Source organism: Pimephales promelas, chromosome 10 (assembly GCF_988280905.1).
Source record: "Pimephales promelas chromosome 10, fPimPro1.hap1.1, whole genome shotgun sequence".
Taxonomy (NCBI): domain Eukaryota; kingdom Metazoa; phylum Chordata; class Actinopteri; order Cypriniformes; family Leuciscidae; genus Pimephales; species Pimephales promelas.
Window position 1 is genome coordinate 14,602,457 of NC_142778.1, and position 21,083 is coordinate 14,623,539.

At 42.5% G+C, this 21,083-nt stretch overlaps 1 long non-coding RNA gene across 1 annotated transcript; it reads right to left on the reverse strand.

Moving 5' to 3' along the window:
• Positions 1-9,469: 9,469 nt before the first annotated feature.
• Positions 9,470-13,292, reverse strand: LOC120477236 (uncharacterized). Its single transcript, XR_005622352.2, has 4 exons — positions 12,377-13,292; positions 11,924-12,197; positions 11,754-11,833; positions 9,470-11,107 (listed from the first exon to the last, which is right to left on the reverse strand). It is a non-coding gene; the product is annotated as an uncharacterized LOC120477236 (long non-coding RNA).
• Positions 13,293-21,083: the final 7,791 nt, after the last annotated feature.

Sequence of the window (21,083 nt, forward strand, 5' to 3'; positions counted from 1 at the left end):
GAAGATATCCCTCTTTGGATTTTGGTTGCTAAGGTGCTCGAAAATGGTTGCTAGGGCATGGCCAGAAATTGTTGAGGTGATTCATGATTGGCTGTTTGCTGGCCCAAGTCAAACGAGCCCACCCTCATGTTTCTATGACACTTATATCCTGAGATATCCCTTTGATCTCTTTTAATGGAAGTCTATGGGAGTTGTTGCTAAGGTGCTCTAAATGGTTGCTAGGGCGTGGCTTAATAGCTTCACAATGATGCTGAGAGACTGATTGGTCGTCTGAGTAAAATGAGCCCGCCCCCTTGTCTCTATGACACTGTGATCCAGAGCTATGTTCAATACAAAATCCCTATGCAATTTACCATAGTAGGAAAAACACTAAAAGTCTATGGGACTTTTTTACCCAATGATTTGCCCCTGGGGCGAACACCGTACCCCCGATCGCTACGAAAAGTCACAGCACACCTCTCCTCAATAATCCGCAAAATTTGACGCCTCAATCAGGAGTCTGTGATGTCGGCGTGTATTTTTTAACAGATGATTACTATTTAGTCTCTAAAATTAGTTTTTATAGAGTTTTTATAGAGTTATTTAGTATGGCACGAGGCCTGCGGCCTCGTGCCTATCGCCCACGGTTGCTAGGGTGCTGTAACTGGTTGCTATGGTGTGACCATGAAGATTTTAGGCCATTATTTATTGGTTGCCTGATAAAATAAATCCTCCTAGGGAGAGAGAGACGTCTGCCTGACAGCAGGGCTGTCAGGCCCTTTTGTGTCTGTGAGAAAGTGACAGTTGGGATTTGAATTTTTGAAAATCCCCCAATGTTTAGTCAAAATCGCTGATACTTGGCCTCGAACAAACCTCCCTAGAGACAAAACTATAGGTTGTATCAGCGAAATGACCTGACCGTTAGCGAGACAAGGCCTTTGTGATCGCTGTGATGTATTTTTTGTGTGGATAGAGTTGAAAAAAGGGACCACTTTGGCAAGTTAAAAAACTGGTCCGTAATGCTCTGATTACTAAAGTTTGACCTGAATTTATAATTGCTGCCAATGGAGGATCGTCGGTTACTCCTGTCGTTTGGAAGGACACAGAGAAAAAACTATAAGTCCGAGGGATTTACTAAACACACGAGAGGAACCACAACAAAAATACCTACATTTTAAGTATAATTTCATGGCCAAAGAGTGAAGATTGTGGCCAGGCCAGCGATTTAAAAATTATTTTTTAGCATTAGTTTTCAAGCTGGCTCACTCTAGCTTATGACATCACGTGCTCTAGCTCTGAACAGTCTCTCTCATTCACTCCCATTATAATTTCAGAAACGGCTTGAAAAACATCATGAGACTAAAGTAGAGATTGTGAAAAAAGTATAATAGATATCAAAAAGTTGAATACAACTTTAATAGCTTACAAATTTCTCAACATTTTAAAGTTTTAATGGCTGAAATAGCTGTCAAAATAGGGCTGTCAGGCCCCTTTTTGTGTCTGTGAGAAAGTGACAGTTGGGATTAGAATTTTTGAAAATTCCCCATAGGAAATGACTTGGGACTTTTTTGGCCGCTTTTTCGTCCGCTGTGCGAACATCGTACACCCGATCTCTTAGAAAAGTCATAGCACACCATTCCCGAACAAGCCGCACGTTTTGACACCTCTTTCATGGGTCTGTGACAAAAACTGTGGGAGGAGTAGCGTGCCGAAATTCGTACGGAATAAGAAGAAGTAGAGGAAAAATAATAAGTATGGAGGATAACAATAGTGTTGCTTTGCAAGCACCACTAACTAGAATGTACATTTCCAGAGGAAAATGTGAAGTGGTGCTTGCAGTGGCAAAACTCACCACCCGGTTGCTAGGGTGTGTTACAGAATTGCATACGAGCCAACAATCATGTGTGTACGATGTTCTGGGGCTGAGATATGGCTTATTCGTGTGTTTGTGTGGTTACTAGGGTACCCTACATGGTTGCTATGGTGTGATTATACAGTTTATAAGATGATATTTAAAGACTAGTTGACAGTCTGAGTCAAAAAAGGCAAAATCCATGTTTCTTCTATTTTCTGGAGCTGAGATATGTCTTTTATATGTTGTTTTATGGTTGCTAGGCTGCCCTAAGTGGTTGCTAGGGCATGAATATGAAGTTATTATGTCACTAATTGTTAGCTGCATGATAGGCCGAGTCAATAGAGCCCAACCCCAAGTCTCTATGACCTTCTATTCAAAAGATATGATCTCACAAATTTGGTGCCAATGTTAAGTCTATGGGACTTTTTTCGGCCGATTTATCGCCCGCCAGACGAACATCGTACAACCGATTGCTTAGAAAAGTCATAGCACACCTCTCCTTAACGAGCTGGTCGATTTGACACCTCATTCATGTGTCTGTGACAAAAAATGCGGGAGGAGTAGCGTGCCAAAGTTTTGTCTTGGAGAATAGTATTCACAACACTAGAATGTACATTTCCAGAGGAAAATGTGAAGTGGTGCTTGCAGTGGCAAAACTCACCACCCGGTTGCTAGGGTGTTCTGGGTGGTTTCTATGGTGTTCTGAGTGGTTGCTAGGGTGTTGCTAGGTGGTTGCTAGGGTGTTCTGGGTGGTTGCTAGGGTGTTGCTAGGTGTTTGCTAGGGTGTTATGGGTGGTTGCTAGGGTGTTGCTCGGCGGTTGCTAGGGTGTTGATAGGTGGTTGATAGGGTATTATGGGTGGTTGCTAGGGTGTTCTAGGTGGTTGCTAGGGTGTTCTAGGTGGTTTCTAGGGTGTTCTGGGTGGTTGCTAGGGTGTTGCTAGGTGGTTGCTAGGGTATTCTGGGTGGTTGCTAGGGTGTTGCTAGGTGGTTGCTAGGGTGTTGCTAAGGTGTTCTGGATGGTTGCTAGGCGGTTGCTAGGGTGTTTCTAGGCGGTTGCTAGGGTGTTCTGGGTGGTTGCTATGGTGTTGCTAGGTGGTTGCTAGGGTGTTTTAGGTGGTTGCTATGGTATTTTGGGTGGTTGCTATGGTGTTACTAAGTGTTTGGTAGTGTTCATATATGGTTACTATAGAGTTTTTATAATGTTCATGGCATGATTTAACACTTAGCTAATCAATATTAGCATGTAGCTATTCACTGCTAGCATGTGTAGCATGTAGCAAGTCCTGTTTGCTAGCATGAGTAAAAAGAGCCAAACCCCATCTCTATATGATGTTTTGATGCAGAGATATAGGTCTTGCAAAACGGTTGCTAGGGTACTGTGTTTGGTTGCTAAGGAGTGGCTTGGCAGCTGCCAAACATGAAGCTCCAAAGTCAAAGTGAATGTATAAACCAACCCCCATTTCTATAGAATGTTTTAATGCAGAGAAATAGGTCTTACAAAATGGTTGCTAGGGTACTCTGCTTGGTTGCTAGGGAGTGGCTTGGCAGCTGCCAATCATGAAGCTCCAAAGTCAAAGTGAATGTATAAACCAACCCCCATCTCTATACGATGTTCTGATGCAGAGATGTAGGCCTTGCAAAATGGTTGCTAGGGTACTCTGTTTGGTTGCTAGGGAGTGGCTTGGCAGCTGCCAATCATGAATCTCCAAAGGCTGCTTGTCAGTTTGATTGATATAATACAACTCCCATGCCTCTGTGACATTCAGAATGGAAGATATCCCTCTTTAAAATTTGGTTGCTAAGGTCCTCGATAATGGTTGCTAGGGCGTGGCCAGTAAGTGTTGAGGTGATTCAGGATTGGCTGTTTGCCAGCCCAAATCAAACGAGCCCACCCTTATGTTTCTATGACACTTATATCCTGAGATATCCCTTTGATCTTTTTTAATGGAAGTCTATGGGAGTTGTTGCTAAGGTGTGCTAAATGGTTGCTAGGGCGTGGCTTAATAGCTTCACAATGATCTTGAGAGAATGATTGGTCGTTTGAGTAAAATGAGCCCGCCCCCTCGTCTCTATGACACTGTGATCCAGAGCTATGTTCAATACAAAATCCCTATGCAATTTACCATAGTAGGAAAAACACATGCATTTGATGGGACGTCCTTCACCATAGTAAGTCAATGGGGAAAACTTTGGGCAGCTCCTGCCCCCCAGGGGTGCAACTTTTACCCCATTGTGAGGTATATTCTTACAGAGCCTGCAAGCCTCTTCAAATGTGGAAAGTCACACATTTTTCCGAAATCGTTGTTCGGAGCTATGAGTCGTCAAAGTTTGTCTCAATGTTAAGTCTATGGGATTTTTTGGAAATTTGTTCGCCCCTGGGGCGAGCACCGTACCCCTGATCTCTTATAAAATTCATTTGACACTTCTCCTCAATAGGCCGCACGATTTGATGCCTCATTCATGGGTCTGTGACAAAAACTGTGGACGTAGGAGTGCTCCAAACTTTTTCCTGGAATAGTAAAATGCTATACTAGAAAATTTCAATGGGAAAAATATTCGGGGAGCTCCTGCCCCCCAGGGGTGCAACCTTTACCCCATTGTGAGGTATTTTCTTAAAGAGCCTGTCAGCCTCTTCAAATGTGGTAAATTGCAAGTTTCTGCGAAATCCTCGCTCAGAGCTATGACTCGTCAAATTTTTTCGCCATGTTAAGTCTATGGGATTTTTTTTGGCCGTTTTTCGCCCCTGGGGCGAACATCGTACCCCCGATCTCTTAGAAAAGTCATAGCACACCTCTCCTAAATGAGCCGGTCGATTTGACACCTCACCCATGGGTCTGTGACAAAATCTGCGGGAGGAGTAGCGAACCAAAAAGTGGCCAGAATAATAAGAAGAAGAATAATAAATAACATGGGGGTCAATGGGGGAAAATTTGGGCAGCTCCTGCCCCCCAGGGGTGCAACTTTTACCCCATTGTGAGGTATGTTCTTACAGAGCCTGTCAGCCTCTTCAAATGTGGTAAATCGCAGGCTTCTGTGAAATCCTCGCTCGGAGCTATGAGTCGTCAAAGTTTGTCGCAATGTTAAGTCTATGGGATTTTTGGGAAATTTGTTCGCCCTTCGGGCGAACATCGTACCCCCGATCGCTTAGAAAAGTCATAGCACACCATTCCCGGATATTCCGCACGTTTTGAGACCTCATTCATGGGTGTGTGACAAAAACTGCGGGAGGAGTAGCGTGCCAAACTTTTGGGCCGACTCAAAAAACACAATAGTAATAGTGTTGCCTTGCTTTCAGCAAGCACCACTAACTAGAATGTACATTTCCAGAGGAAAATGTGAAGTGGTGCTTGCAGTGGCAAAAAGCTCGCTCGGTTGCTAGAGTGTGGTACAGAATTGCATATGAGACAACAACCATGTCTGTACGATGTTCTGGTGCTGAGATGTGGCTTATATATGTGTTTGTAGGGTTACTAGGGTACCCTATATGGTTGCTATGGTGTGATTGTACAGTGTATGAGATGATATTTAAAGACTAGTTGACAGTCTAAGTCAAAAATTGTCAAAATCCATGTTTTTTCTATTTTCTGGAGCTGAGATATGGCTTGAATATGTTGTTTTATGGTTGCTAGGCTGCCCTAAGTGGTTGCTAGGGCATGAATATGAAGTTATTATGTCACTAATTGTTAGCTGCATGATAGGCCGAGTCAAAAGAGCCCAACCCCAAGTCTCTATGACCTTCTGGTCAAAAGATATGATCTCACAAATTTGGTGCCAATGTTAAGTCTATGGGACTTTTTTCGGCCGATTTATCGCCTGCCAGACGAACATCGTACAACCGATTGCTTAGAAAAGTCATAGCACACCTCTCCTAAATGAGCCGGTCGATTTGACACCTCAGTCATGGATCTACGACAATAAATACGGGAGAAGTAGCGTGCCAAAGTTTTGTCTTGGAGAATAGTATTCACAACACTAGAATGTACATTTCCAGAGGAAAATGTGAAGTGGTGCTTGCAGTGGCAAAACTCACCACCCGGTTGCTAGGGTGTGTTACAGAATTGCATACGAGCCAACAATCATGTGTGTACGATGTTCTGGGGCTGAGATATGGCTTATTCGTGTGTTTGTGTGGTTACTAGGGTACCCTACATGGTTGCTATGGTGTGATTATACAGTTTATGAGTTAATATTTAAAGACTAGTTGACAGCCTAAGTCAAAAAAGTCAAAATCCATGTTTCTTCTATTTTTTGGAGCTGAGATATGGCTTGAATATGTTGTTTTACGGTTGCTAGGCTGCCCTAAGTGGTTGCTAGGGCGTAAATATGAAGAAATTATGTCACTACTTGTTGGCTGCATGATAGGTCGAGTAAAAAGAGCCCAACCCCAAGTCTCTATGACCTTCTGGTCAAAAGATATGATCTCACCAATTTTGTGCCAATGTTAAGTCTATGGGACTTTTTTACCCAATGATTTGCCCCTGGGGTGAACACCGTACCCCCGATCGCTACGAAAAGTCACAGCACACCTCTCCTCAATAATCCACACAATTTGACGCCTCAATCAGGGGTCTGTGATGTCGGCATGTATTTTTTAACAAATAATTACTGTGGAGTTGTTATATGGAGTTTTTATAGTTTTTGGATGCCAAAAAACAAACAAACAGGATGCCTATTCTAAAAGTCTTGTGTTGTTTTAGAAAGACACAAAGCCATATCATGGTTTCGATTTTAATTCTTTGGCAAAATATAACGCTAGAGACCTTAATGTCAGGTTATACATTTTACATCTCATGTGTTGGAAAAAGGAAGAGAGTTCGGCTGGATTCAAACTCGCGTCGAGCGCATCTGCTCATTCCTACGCTTCGCGCTCTACGACCTACGCCACTTCAGCTGTAACGTGAAGGGTGTCTTTTTACTTAAAAGCCAGGCACTTAGTGCAAGCAAACGCTCCAGAAGACGGTGGATCTGAAAGGCACTTCCTGGGATTCGTGTTCAAAGGTGTCACTCATCACGCTTGAGAAAAACGCAGCTAGTGCTTTTCCCTTTGAGATTCAGTAGGGAGCACGTTTTATTCTACCTAGACTGCAAAGAACTAAAGCCCCGCCTCACCCAGTTCTGGTACCGGACCTGCTTGAGATACTCATGCATTAGTGTTTCAATTAGGTCCGGTATCCGATCTGGGTGAGGCGGGGTTCTAGTTCTTTTGCTAACGTTAACTCGTGTAAAAAAAATGTCGGTCAACTTCTAAAATCCTTTGCGATGATATGGCTATCGCACGTTTGTGAAAATACACACAATGTCATCAAATAAAGCATCTATTCCTATAGCTACGTTTTGTCAGAAAAGGGAAATGGTTTTTGAGAAAGGGCGGCTACACATTAATGATTGATTTTTTTATTAATATGCGCCATGGAGGGAGGTAGTTTGATAGTGTGCGCGCGCTCTGTCTCAGTTTTAAGCGTCCTGTCACGAGTCAGTCATCTATCACCATTCAAATAGTGGCCGCCAAAAATAAATAAATAAATAAAATAAATATTAAAAATAAAAATGATCCAAGGGTATAATCTCACAAACTGAGCCAACAATCATGTCTGTAAGATATTGTGGATATGGCTTCTATATGTTGCAATATACGTGGCTCTAAACGGTTGTTATATTGTTCTGAGTGAACACTATAGCATTGCTAGATTTAAAGTTCCATTTTTATTTATTATAAAGTCATACGATTTCCTATCACTTGTTTTAATGAGATGTAGTTTAGCCTATTTTTTTAGTAGGCCTACATAGAATTTTGACATGAACAAATAGATCCGCAGTATTTTAATCGTCTCTGTCTCTGCATAACATTTCCTATCATTGTCTGTGATATTTTTGCAAACAAAACTATTTGTAAGAAACAATGTGTATGTCATTTTTAAAAGTTGAACGGATCCAAAAATGCCTGCAGCACTGAAACCAGCGCAAGTCCTCCCGCGTTTTAATGTTTTAAAAAAATAAAATAATCAAAAGTACACTTATTCCTGTATCGTTAGAGACCTTCATGTTAGTTTATACGTTTTACATCTCATATGTTCGCAAAAGACAGATTCGAACTCAGGTCTGAGTGCATGCATCAAGAGCTCAATCGCGAACTATATACTCTACGATCTACGCCACTATAGCTGTTGCGTAAGAGTGCATGTTTTTGTGGATCAGATAACAGCAAGCGAGTTGTTTCGCGCTTAAAATTGTTTTATTTTTTTACGGCGCTTCTTAGATTTGTGTGTCATCGATTTTTTTTTATTTTATAACACCTGACCTCAATTAATGTGAAATACAAATAATTTAACACATTTGTAAAAATGCTCTTTATTTGATTGATTGGGTGGCTCTTAAAAGAGCCGTTGTTGTCTGTGATGGCAGAGGAGGCAGACAAGGACATGGCATCAGCTTTGGAGTTCGACACGTAGAGCTTCTCTGAGGTTGCCCAAAAGAAGCTGGTTCCCCTCTCGGCTCAGGTGTACTCCATCTCTGCACAGGTGTGAGAGGCAGATGTTTCTGTGGCGAATGCAGCGCATCTGTCTCCCCGCCAAAAAGCCAGCCACCTTCGAGTTTATCCACCGCCGGCTCTTTTCCACACCGTAACCAGTTCTACCTCTCTGACCTCTCCAATTCAGACGAGGCAGAATGTGAGAAAAGACCAGCCTGGTACTGGGAAACATCGTGAAGCATGTGGCCAGGTCACGCTTAATTTCCCGAAGGAAACTCAGACGATCACGGCCACTGCGACACAAACTGTTCCCACCCAGGTGAATAATCAGGATGTCCGGAGCCGGTGCTCTGTCCCAAAGAGAACGCAGAGCTGGAATCAGCTGCTCCCAGAGTCTGCCTCCCCTGCCATCCCAAGAAATCTCACAGTGGAGATCAAGGTTCTCATCGAGGAGCTGCTCACATATGTAAGCATGCAACCTACGAATGATAGAGCTACCAACGATCCAAACGCGTGGTGGTGTCATCTCAAAAGAGTGCGGGAAATGCGATCACCGCCAGTATTTATTATGAGTGCTGCATGTTTGATTGGCTGTTGCGCATTCTACAGGCCACCCAATTGCAGTTCACAGAAATCAATGAAACGCACATCTATGCTTTGCTTGTGAACTGATTTCTGATTATATGGTAATATGTTTTATTTTAAACGTTTAAATGACCCTCCTACTATCTTAAAGTACCATCTGTGAATGGACAATAAAATTTTTCAAAATAATAAATTTTTAAATTTTAATTGTTTTCCAATTTCATTAAGATTTTTAATTGAAATACAAAAATAAAGTATTTTACAGTTAATAATTAAGAAATTAGAGAACTATGACAATACCATACCACACCATCTCATAACAGCGATCTCTCGAAGCTAACAATGCTGATCAGGTCACGATTTATTGGAATACCAAAAGAAATAATGATTCTGTATAAATGTATTGATATATCTCCAATTATGCAATTTCGGTGAAGAAACATAAGCTGGAGCAGACCTACCTGCTTTATATATATATATATATATATACACACACACACATACATTAGCCTCATAGCCTAATTGCCTTGAACATATTTCAAATAAACATGATTTAGGCAATTATGCTATGAGGCTAATGTATGTTGTCATTCTTTTAAAACAACTTTTGATTGATTGTTGATACCTAATTGTTGCGGTACTGATTTGTAATATAAAGACATTTTAAATGTAAGCTTTTAAATGACCCTCTTACCATCATACCTGGATCTTCTCTGAAGTTCACAAGAAAATACTCTTAACGTGTAAAATTCAATAAAGACAAAAATGCTGGATTAACCAATTCAACAAAATGTTTATTCAAGATTTATAAAAACGCCTGTTGTGCCAAATCCCACCCAGCCAATGATTAGATCCTATTGTGATGTTATTAGATTATAGTTGTTAGATCTACTTCATATTAAAATTAGTTTTACAGCATCATCTTTAAGATTATAAAAATAAAAACAGAAATGCATTCTGTGGCAAATAATACAATTAATATTTGATAAAGTAGCTTATCTGATAACTTATTTTACATAATGTTGTAAATCCTTCACTTTCAAAATTCTTTGTTTTAAATTCTTCACTTGTCTCATTTCTAACCCTAAACTTTAATTTTAACAGAATACTGGTAAAAATTTCTACTCACTAAAGTACCTTTTAAATATAAAACTGTTTTACTATCGATGATTTGGTGTATTGCTGCGTGCATTTATAAAAAGGAATGATCTCATAACTCCAGTGAAGTCATGATTTACACTGATCTCAGAATATTTGAACAACGCTGTTAGCTGTTCTGAAATCACTATATACAACGGCTTCACAGGGCTCACAGCTTTAAGTGCTAAGCTATAACATGATTTAATTTTGATTTCAAATTAATTTAATTTACATTTTTATGTAAACATTTACATTTAAATAATAATAACATACCCATCAATTTGCAAACCATTGTTTTGGAAACCCTGGTCGGTAGGGACCTGGCACAACACCCCCATTGAGCAAGCCAGTGGCGACAGTGGCAAGGAAAAAAACCTCCTTAAGGGAGATTAAAAAAAACCTTGAGAGAAACCAGACTCGTCAGGGGGGGGCCCATTCTCCTCTGGCTCGGCGTACACATTATAATAACTTTATTTAAGCAAATATATGATATATTAATATATATATAGAGTGTGTAAGCAATTATTTAATATGATAGTAAAATAATTAATGAATATATTAAAATGAATTAATTGTGCATCCAATGTTGATATGCAATGTGGTGTAATGGAGCATCTCCCGCCATCTAGCCACTGGAACTGGCCCTGCAAACAGGCTGGATATCCTGAGGTAGAGGAGGTAAAACAAATATTATAATAATAGTTAATTTTCTGATTCTCCAAGACGTATGGAGCATAAAGTTTGTATCTCGCAAGAGACAATTTTTCTCACCTCTGAGATCATACACTTTTAAACAATCTAAACTTTTAAACAAACCACTGTATGATAAAATGCACTGAATACAAGACCTTATCAGAAATATCAGTAAACTTGTAAAAATGCTCTTGTTTTTGAATGAGTGGGTAGCTCTGAGAAGAGCCGTTGTTGCCTTTAAAAAGGCATTTGGTTTCAACTTTGGAGTTCCACCCGCAGAACGTTTGTCAGGTTTGCTCAGGAGAAGCTGGTTTCCCTCTGCGCTCAGGTGAACTGTCTCTGATGTTTCTATGCTGAATGGCACGCATCTGTCTCCCTGGATATCCTGAGGGCAGAGGAGGTAAAACATATATGATAATGTTAGTAAATTTATTTGAATTGTTCAGATTCTCCAAGACTTAATGAGCAGCATAGTTGATGGGTCAGATGTAAGCCTTTATTTTTTACACCAAATCATACATCTTTGAACAAAACCCATGTTTTTTCCTGCATTTTTAACTATTTTAGCATTTATTAATCTTTGTTAGTGATTTTTACATTTACTAATATGGTACATTGTTCAAATCAAAAGTTGTAAGTGTTGACATTAGTAAATGCAGTGAACTAACATGAATAAACATTGAACAGCTGTTTTAAAATAAATAATATTGTCAAAAAGTTCATACTGCAATGTTTAAAATCATAAAGCACATTGTTGTTAGCTAGCTGTTAATTTTATTCAATTGTTAGGTAATATGCTAGAAAATTAAGACTATTGGTTAAAAGAAACCTTTTGATGCAATTATTTTTAGTTTAACTTTTTAATAGCAATATGATTATATAACAAAATTATGAAATCCAGTGGTAAAATCTTTTTTTTAATAAGAGAGCAAGATAGGACAACAGTGTCTGTTGGCCACCAACAAAGACACTTTTTGACCCAGGAAAAACCCTGAAACCATTGTATAACAAAATGCACTGAAACACTACACCTTATCAGTAGTATTGACCTCAGTGTGCTTCTTCATTCTTCGGAGTTGTCTTCAATGCCGTAGATATTTGGACCTCTTCTCTGGGCATGAAATGAATAAATGAACAATGGGATCACTAAAACACCCGTACTAATAAACAGAAATAAAACAACAAAAAACAAAAAGCTTACGGAAAGAAATTGGCACATAATCTGGTATCCAGCTCGTCATCGTCATTGATGTAGCACACGTGATCTTCTCAGACAATCTCACTTCATTTGGCTGGTTCCTAAAAAACATAAAAATCAAAATTAGAGGTTCAAATATAACATTTCCATTCAAACGCAGTTATGAAAAGCAGTGGTACACAGACTGAAATAAAATCTTTTAACACTTAGCTTTAGAAGGTATATTGCACACTCATATCCAGACACGACTGCTATGGTCTCCCAATTCTTCCTGCAACTTTACAGAAGGGCACATATCAGTCATAGAATAGCAGGGGACTGCATATCTCGCACAGATTGGCACAAATTGGGTAGATTGAACATCAATTGAAATTAAAATGTATGTAATAAGGTCAAAATCAAACATTACAGTGGCATCTTGCTACTTCTCTCTGTCCCTTGTCTTTTATAACTTACTGCCACTGTTGCTCTGACTGTCTATGTCCTCCCTGGAGCTGTCACACTCCTCCTCCGTCCGTCCTGCTGCTGCTGAGGGTGCTCCTTCTTCGTAGCTCAGTGGTATAAACCCTTGGCATGACCTAACCGCAATCTCCTAATCACAATCTCTAACACCACAATCTAACCGCAACACGACCATACGCGCCAACCCGTTTGATGAAGGCTTTCAAAGCCCCGCTGATGTGATGTATCCAGGTCCATTGGCAACGGTTCCGTATGGCATACTACCCGACAACCCGACCATACGCGCCCAACCGTTCGTTTTATAAGGCTGTCAAAGCCCCACTGGTGCGTTAAGCAGTTTCAGTGGCAAACGGTTCCGTATGGCATACTAACCTACCACCAAACACAACAATATCTGTCCACTAAAAAAAAATCTCATTTACGCAAAACACAGTACACGGGATTGTGATAGCTATGATAGGTATGCAAGACACCTGACTGAAGGCACAAATCCGGATGAGAGACGTAAATGTGATCCAATAGAGTGTTCTTTTTAGTTGTTGCTGTGGTGATCAGTTGTGTGTATCCTTTGGACTGAAACAGTTCCAGAACAGTTTTATTCCCAGCGCAGAGGTGATCCTCATTAAAATCTCCACAGATTATTGCGGGATGTTCGTCCACGATGTCCAAATAATCCAGCAGACTCTTCAAGTTCTTCGAGAACTCTTCAAAACAGTAGTGTGGAGGCCTGTACACGGCAGCGATTGTCGCTTTGATCGGGCTATCTACTTTGATGACGACATACTCCAGATCGGTCACATTTTGAATAAACTGCCTAGGCTGAGCTGAAATATGCCCTTTGCAATATATTGCGACTCCACCGCCAGCTTTCTGCGCGATTTCTCGGTGTGTCGAGTAGGAGACGTGTCTGTTACGCAGAAACACGTTGTATCCTTCTAATTGGACTTGGGGTGTGATGACCGATCCGGTTAGGTGAGTTTCCGTCATGCAAAGAATGTCCGATAGCAGCAGTTCATGATGGCATCTGATGTCTTCAATATGGGAGGACAGTCCTTCTGTGTTGTGATGAATGATGGTGAGTGTTTGGTCCATGTTGTTTTCCCTCACCTGCTGCAAAAGTGGCATGATTCCGTCGAATGTTGCTCTTGTCATATTTTCCAACGAGGCTGTGACTGTAGGATCAGCATAGATCTTCTTCTCATCGAACTCTGTGATGTGCAATCCACGAAGCGAGGTGGTTCTGCTGAGGGCAACGTAGGCCATTCCGGGCTCGAAAATCTTCTTCAGCGACACCACGGCATTCTCCATTGTCATGCCTTGGACTTTGTGAGCTGTGCAGGCGTAGGCTAGCTTGATGGGGAATTGTCGACGAACTGCTCCTTTTCTAAGAGGTTCTTCGGATCTATCGATGTAAACCAAGTCGTCTTCTTCACCTTGCACCCTTCTGCGGTTCTTCCTGCCTGCGTTGGGATTGTCGAGCTGAAGTCCTAGCATTTGCACGGTGTCGATTCCGTCTTTTGTCTTCTTGACAATGTAAGAAATTTTCCCGAAACAACCGTTGACCAATCCGTCTTCGACGTCCAGGTTCCTAGTCACCATTATGCGTACTCCCAACGCAATTTGTATGGTGTCGGGCAAGTCGTCCTTTTTTCCGGTGATGGGCTTCTTTTGTCTCTTCATTCCTCCTGTTCTTGGGTCTTTCCTGTAGTCTTCGGCATCGATGGTTATGATGTCGGTGTGAAGAGCATGGATTGTTTTGGTATTGTGTCCATGAACTTCCTTGTTGGTGGCAAATACGTGCAGTGCATCACACGGGCAGTCGTTGGGGTCCTTCACAGCCTGGAGTAACAAAGCTCTATCTTCTTCGGAAAGATCGTCTGTCTTCTGCTTTACCCGTAGGCGGTTTAAAAGTTGGGCAAAAGCCAGGTCTTCTTTCTGACGCATGATCTCGGTGAGGGTAATCATTTGGAAATGATCTTTCCAAAAGTCCAGGACATCCTCTTCATACACGCAGAGTGGTTTGGCTTTACCCAGAGGTGGCAGTTGATAAAAATCTCCCACGGCGAGGACAGAGATTCCACCGAAGGGTTTCTTGCTGCCTTTGATTTGCTGACATCTCCAGTTTATGTAAGCAAAAAGGTCCTTCGAAATCATGGACACTTCATCGATGATTAGAATCTCCACGTCGCGTAGTGTTGCTCGAAGCTCATCTAGTGCGTTTCCAAGTCCTTGATACGGTGGCTTCAGATTCCTCGGAAGTTTCAAAATGGAATGCAACGTTTTGCCAGAAATGTTGAATGCTGCGGTTCCAGTAAACGCACTCAAGAGGACCGTAGGCACGGACAGATCTCCTTCCTCCCGCAGACGAGGCAGTTGTCGTAGAATCTTGGTCGCTTCCGTGTATATGCACTTGATGACGTGTGATTTGCCACAACCAGCACCACCTGACACGAAGTAGAAAAACTGTTCTGGATTATGACCCCACACACGTTTCTGACACCACTGGCAGACCGTGTAGAATATGGCTGCCTGCGTCTCGTTTAGACTCCTAAACAAGCTCCTGATGAATTCAACGCTCATCTGCGGTGCCTCGATTTGTGGCACGACTCCGTCTCCGTGTTCAAGAATCTGAAATTCCGGGACATCGTCTTCTACACTCTCATCATCCGGATTGATGTCTTGTCGTTCTGCGACGCACTCTAAACGATCCACTTCAATTTCAGGTGCAAAAGCGGTCCATGCGTTTTCGGATGGCCCTTGCTCTTGCAGCTGATCGTACGCCTTATCCACCTCGTCGCTGTGTTTTTCGAATTTTTCCTTGTGTGCTTGGACGACGGCGCAGACAGGGAAAAGCAAACCAGGATTTGCCCAGGGTAGTTCCACGTTAGCACTCTTGTAAAATGCTTCATATGTCGGAAATCTAGGCGGTTTTAGCTGTTCGTTGCTCCGGTGTGGCATATAAAGCTTAAGTAATCTAGAGTAAAATTTTTCGGGTTGTTTTTCCTCCGAATAACGTGCATACCTAATAACTGCTGCCTTTCCAGTTCTTTTCTGAAAAAAACCCATGCCGTTGAGCAGCCGGTGAACGTTCTTGCCTTTTGTTTGTTGACCGTACACGATGCGGTACTCCGAAGCAAAATCTGCCAGACAAATCTTCTCAAAGTCACGCGTTAGAGGCCTTGCTCTGTATTTCTCGATCATCCCTGACATCCATACATCCTCAGAATCAGGATTTTTATTTTGTAGGACGCTCAAGGGAAGACTCATCTTTAGCGCGTCATCATCCGTCGGTAGAAACACAACACTTCGTGAACACTTCTTCAACGGTAAGCTGCATGTTCGTGCCACAGACTCCTGAGCGCTAACCTGCCTATGTTTGGAGTAGGCTTGCATTATCTGCTTCATCTCATCTTCCTCGCTAACGTTCGTCTCGCGCACGCTCTGGATCACGTTCTTCAGTAAATCGCCCATTTCGTGCTCCGGTTTAGAAATATACGAAAGCATATACATAACGCAGCTAAAAGCGTCTAGAACGAACTGAATGTCCATATTAGCATTCCATGCCCTCAACAAATCGGGATTGTATCCATTCACCCAGGACTCCTTTGGATCACGCTTCAGCAGAATCACGTTGGCATTGGACAATGCTTCGACGTTCTCGTTGTAGTCCTTGATGGACAAATTACACTCTGTCAGTAGCGCTGACAAGCTGTCAAAGGAGGCTTGGGGGTCGTTCAACAGATCCCACACCGGCTTGAGTTTTGACCTAGCTTCGCTCATTGCCTTTTGAGCAGCCTCCCGTCTCAACTTCCGTCGTTCTTCTTGCTCCTGGGCTTTCCCACGCTCTTCTTCAGGACGTTGTGGTTGTGCGGCTTTAGACGCAAACATGCAGCTTCCAGATGGAGAAGTGTCCGTGTCATCCTCTTCTTCAGGACGCTGTGGTCGCGGACGAGTGATCGTGGTGCTAGACACCGGTAGTTTGGGGAACCCAAAGCGACACAATACATTTCCCTTCTTACAGGACTTTGAGTGGTTCCTGCTGTGAAGCTGGACCTCTGTGACGATCCGATGAAGCTCAGGATCAGCCGAGGAATCGGGCAACTGGCAGGTTATGTAGCGGTCAATAAAGTCGCAGACATCCTTATCAGAGTCATTTTCAAACTCGGGAGCGTCCTTTATCCAAGCAAGAAGATGGATATGTGGGCTTCCTCTAGCTTGAAACTCCACTCGGTAAAAGTAGTCCTCAACTTTACCAATGGGTTGGGCAGGCGACAAAAGCAGATGAGTCATTAGCGCATCCACCCTTTTCTCAAACATGCGCATGACAGTGACTGGGTTGCTTCGGAGGATTTCGCACTTTGTCGTCCAGTCAAGCTCGGAAAAGTCGACGTGTTCACCTTGCTGGGCCTTGATTGCTGTTATTACTTCAGGCCATCTCATTTCGGCGGCACTGAACGTGCAAAAAAACGTAGGGGTTCCTAACTGTCTTATCATAGCCTGTAGATCTCTCAACGTTTTCTCCCAATACGACGGAGAGCCTCTCAGTGGTTGCATGAACCGTGTGGCGTCTCTGTTATGTACCAATCTTTCAATCTCCCGGTTGTCTTGAAGCATGCTGTTCGAAATTCTCCGGCCGTCTCTTGTGACGGGTTTGCCTTTTCGTAACTGGATAGACATGCTGTTTCTAGCCAGATGCGTTTCCGTGACAAACTGTGCAAAGAAAAGATAACTCTGATCTTTTGCAAAACGCGTGTCCACGCTGAACAATCTGGCGTTGAAATACATACTGGGAGATATTGAAATTTGTCTTTCCTCATCAATGGAATTCTGTCCAGTGGGGAACTGAACAGGGAACGCCATGGCTTCCAGCTTTGGGATTTTGAAAAATCCAACAGGCTTATGTCCTTGTGCAGGTGCGATACTAAATATTCCCTCACCGTACGACAAGATCTCCTGTCCAATGTCAGGCGGCTGCATGCATGTGTCTAATGTAAGGCCGGGTCGAAGCTCGTCCTTTTCCTCCACACTAACGTGTTGGTCATCGGCTTCCGTTTGCATCTCATCCTGCTCGGCAGCATTGGCTTCCGTTTGCATCTCAGAGACATCAGCTTCCTCATCTAGATGATTTTCAGAGATATCAGTGTCCTCATCTAGGGGACTTTCAAATACAGCACTATCTCTTATGGAGATATCCCTGTATTCCGAATGCACTGCTTTCAGCTTCGATAAAGCTGCAAGCACGTTGTGCATATTCACCGTGTTGAACTGCTGATATCCTTTAAAGTTCACGCGTCTCTTCAGCTTCACCTGCAGCAGCTGGGCCTCACTTCTTGGTCTCGGAAGAGAGTTGACAGTGTTTTCCATCTCGGAGGGCACACACACAACGGCACCACGTACTGCTCTCTGCTGTCCTTTGGGTAGCGTAACTATTTTTGCAAATGGTAAAATTTTTGCAATGAGTTGACGTTCAAGGACATTTAAGTCATCCAATTCCGCAGGGATTGGTGGCAACTCCATTTTGTTGGCTGCTGCAATTGAAGACATCTGTCCTCTCTTGAGGTGGCTGTCACAAGTGGGGCAAATCCACTCCTGTTTTCTCTCTTCCGGAACTACACAGGAACCTGAGCAGGCACTATCACACGCGTGAACATACTTTCCTGTTAGGCAAGCCGCTGCAACATGAGCGTTTTTTTCATATCTCGCTCTATGACACACCCTGACTTGATCAGGAAACAGGGCTCTGTGACAGACTGTGCAGACATGTGTAGGGCCTTGCTGAATCTTACACCGGAATGCATGTATGGCACTTTCCATCTCTTTGCTAACCAAAGGCTGGGGTCTTTCCTGGCAGGAACGGATGTAAGATTTATATTTATTTTTGATCCGCAGTGCGCATTGCAATCGATGAAGAACGTGATATGTAGTATCACTGGCACATTTCGGGGTCTTGCGCAGGGTACATCGCAGGATGTGATGTGCTCTGAACTCTGGGTCACCTGCATATCTTCTCATCATGTACTGTTTCATTCTCCACTGAAATAGAGTATCAGTGCTGTACCTCTTCTTAATGTACTCTTTTTTATTTTTCCGGAAGAGAGAATCTGTGGTGTACCTTTTCTTACTGTTCTCTTTCTTATTTTTCCGGAAGAGAGAATCTGTGGTGTACCTTTTCTTACTGTTCTCTTTCTTATTTTTCCGGAAGAGAGAATCTGTGGTGTACCTTTTCTTACTGTATTTTTTCATCTTCGTCTGAAACCGAGAATCTGTTCTGTATCTTCTCACTATAGACCATTTCATTTTTATTCGGAAGAGAGCATCTTGATTATACTTCACCTTATTTGCTTCTTTTTTCTTTGATTGGTATTTCAAAGAAGTGGCATACCTCCATCTCTCATGATCCCGTCTTTTATGTGTTCTGGTGGCATAAGGTGCAGCCGTGTCATTACAATCTCCACCTTGTTTCGACATTTTTAATGTTTTACGCATTTCTCTCCTTCTCCTGTGCTTATTTGTTTTTTTTACCGCATCTTGGTTTTCAGTTCCTGTGCAAAAAATGTTTACTTCGGCTTCAACATTTGTCATGGGTTCTGGTAGAGCTGAAATCAATTGGGACGCCTGTTCACAAACAGATGGTGAAGGCAGTAGGATAGACTGTTGCTCTGCTTCAAATGATACAGGCATGAATTCATAGCTGGTCTCAGCACCACGATCCCAGAAGATCTTGAGAAATCTGTTAGCCATGTCACTCAGATGGGTGAAAGTCAACATGACAGCAGTTCCATTAGGATGGGGCAAGCCTGCAGCAGTCCTCGAGTGAGAATCAAAGTATCCATACCTTCCAGATCTGTCTCTAAACACAGCAATACACTCTGGAGATACAATGAGGAGAGCATAGCTGACATCTGTGGAGAGACACTGTAGCCTTTCAGTGAGAGGAATCAACCACTCTTCAGTGCCAGGAGCTCTGAGGTATCCATGCATCACTCCTGACTTCAGCACATCGTATGTCCGGTTAAATGATGAAACCCTCAACGGTACTTCCTCCATGGTCAGATGGTCGAAATTAAACCGTCCTTCAGCAATAAGCTGCAATTTAGTGCTGATATATAATGCATCTCCCTCCTCTAAAACTCTATCAAGGTCAGGCATCTTGAACGCAATACCTTCACTCTGGTTGGCCAAAAATGTCAATGCTACACACGTGCACTGGTGATTTCTAGAGAAACTGGCATACCTAAAATCACCCTGACAATGAGATGCCCGCACAGACACAACCCTGGATGCAGTATCACCACCTTCTAAATACGTTCTACCTGAAAACTGAGCTACAGGTGCACTGGTGCTTGCCTGTTCAACCTGTAAATAATCATTCATGAAATTAGTCTGCTGGTCAAACTTAGTGTTGTAGAATCAGTCTTAAATCTTAAATTGCACTTCATGCTGTTTGGGACAAAGGGATTTTTACTAAACAGTTCTAAAAAAAGCTTAACTAAAAAATGAAAGAAAGGGGCATTTGTACACAGTACGTGTGCACAAATGACAAATACAAAAATAGTTGTTTGAAAATTGCATTTTATTAGGGCTGTAACCATACACTTATCTGACACTTGCCAATAAATATGTGTTCACGTGAACAAGATCAGATGATATTTTAACCCATTTATTCCCAATTTTTTCCCAGACACAAAAAGATCCAAATCATGTGTCATTAGTATCCCTTTGAAACAATACATTTGTTAAATATTTTTTTAAATCTTGTGTGTGAAAAGGGGGGAGGGTGGTTGGGATGTGTGGTGTGTGCGCACGTGTGGGGTGTGTGGTGTTGGGTGTGTGATGTGAGTGTGTGGGGTGTGCGTTTGTGTGGTGTGCGTGCGTGTGGGGTGTGTTGCAATGTGCTTGTGGGTGTGCATGTGGGGTGATTGAGTGTGTGGCATGTGTGTGGTGTTGAGTGTGTGTGTGTGTGTGTGGTTGGGGTGTGTGTTGTGACATGAGTGTAGGGTGTGGTGTTTGCATGTGTGTGGTTGGGATGTGTGGTGTGCGTGCGTGTGGGGTGTGTTGCAGTGTGCGTGTGCATGTGGGGTGATTGAGTGTGTGGAGCGTGTGGGGTTTGTGTGCGTGTGGAGTGTGCATGGAGGGGTGTGTGTGGTGTTGGGTGTGTGATGTGACACTGCACATACTTCATTGAGACCCTTTATTATTTCAATATCAGCTGTAAATGCATTGATAGATTATTCAGTAACATTTTTATAGCCTTAGAAATGAAACATTTAATGCAGGGGTTCTCAACTCCAGTCTTCGCGACCCACTGCTCTGCATATTGTGTATGTCTACCTTATTTAACACACCTAATTCAGATCCTCAGCATGTTTCCCGGCTTGACTGTTAAAAGCAGACGATTGGCTGTCCAGCGGGAGGGGCGGGATATGTGCATGCAACTGCCATCTTTACTGTTACGGGTTTTCCCTATACATTTGTATTAAGGATTGAGGAAGTGGCACGTCTCTATAAATAGTCTCTGTCGATGCACACTCTAACGGCTGATATTGCCCACAACCCTTTGCGCGTTGAACGAGGATTCGGTTAGAACTACAAACACGAGTAAGAAGTGTTAAAAAACTACAGACACGGAGGACACGCGAGTCTCGCGGTTATGTTGAGAGGTTTAGATAAAGAGGTATGAGTGATTAATTAACACTATCTG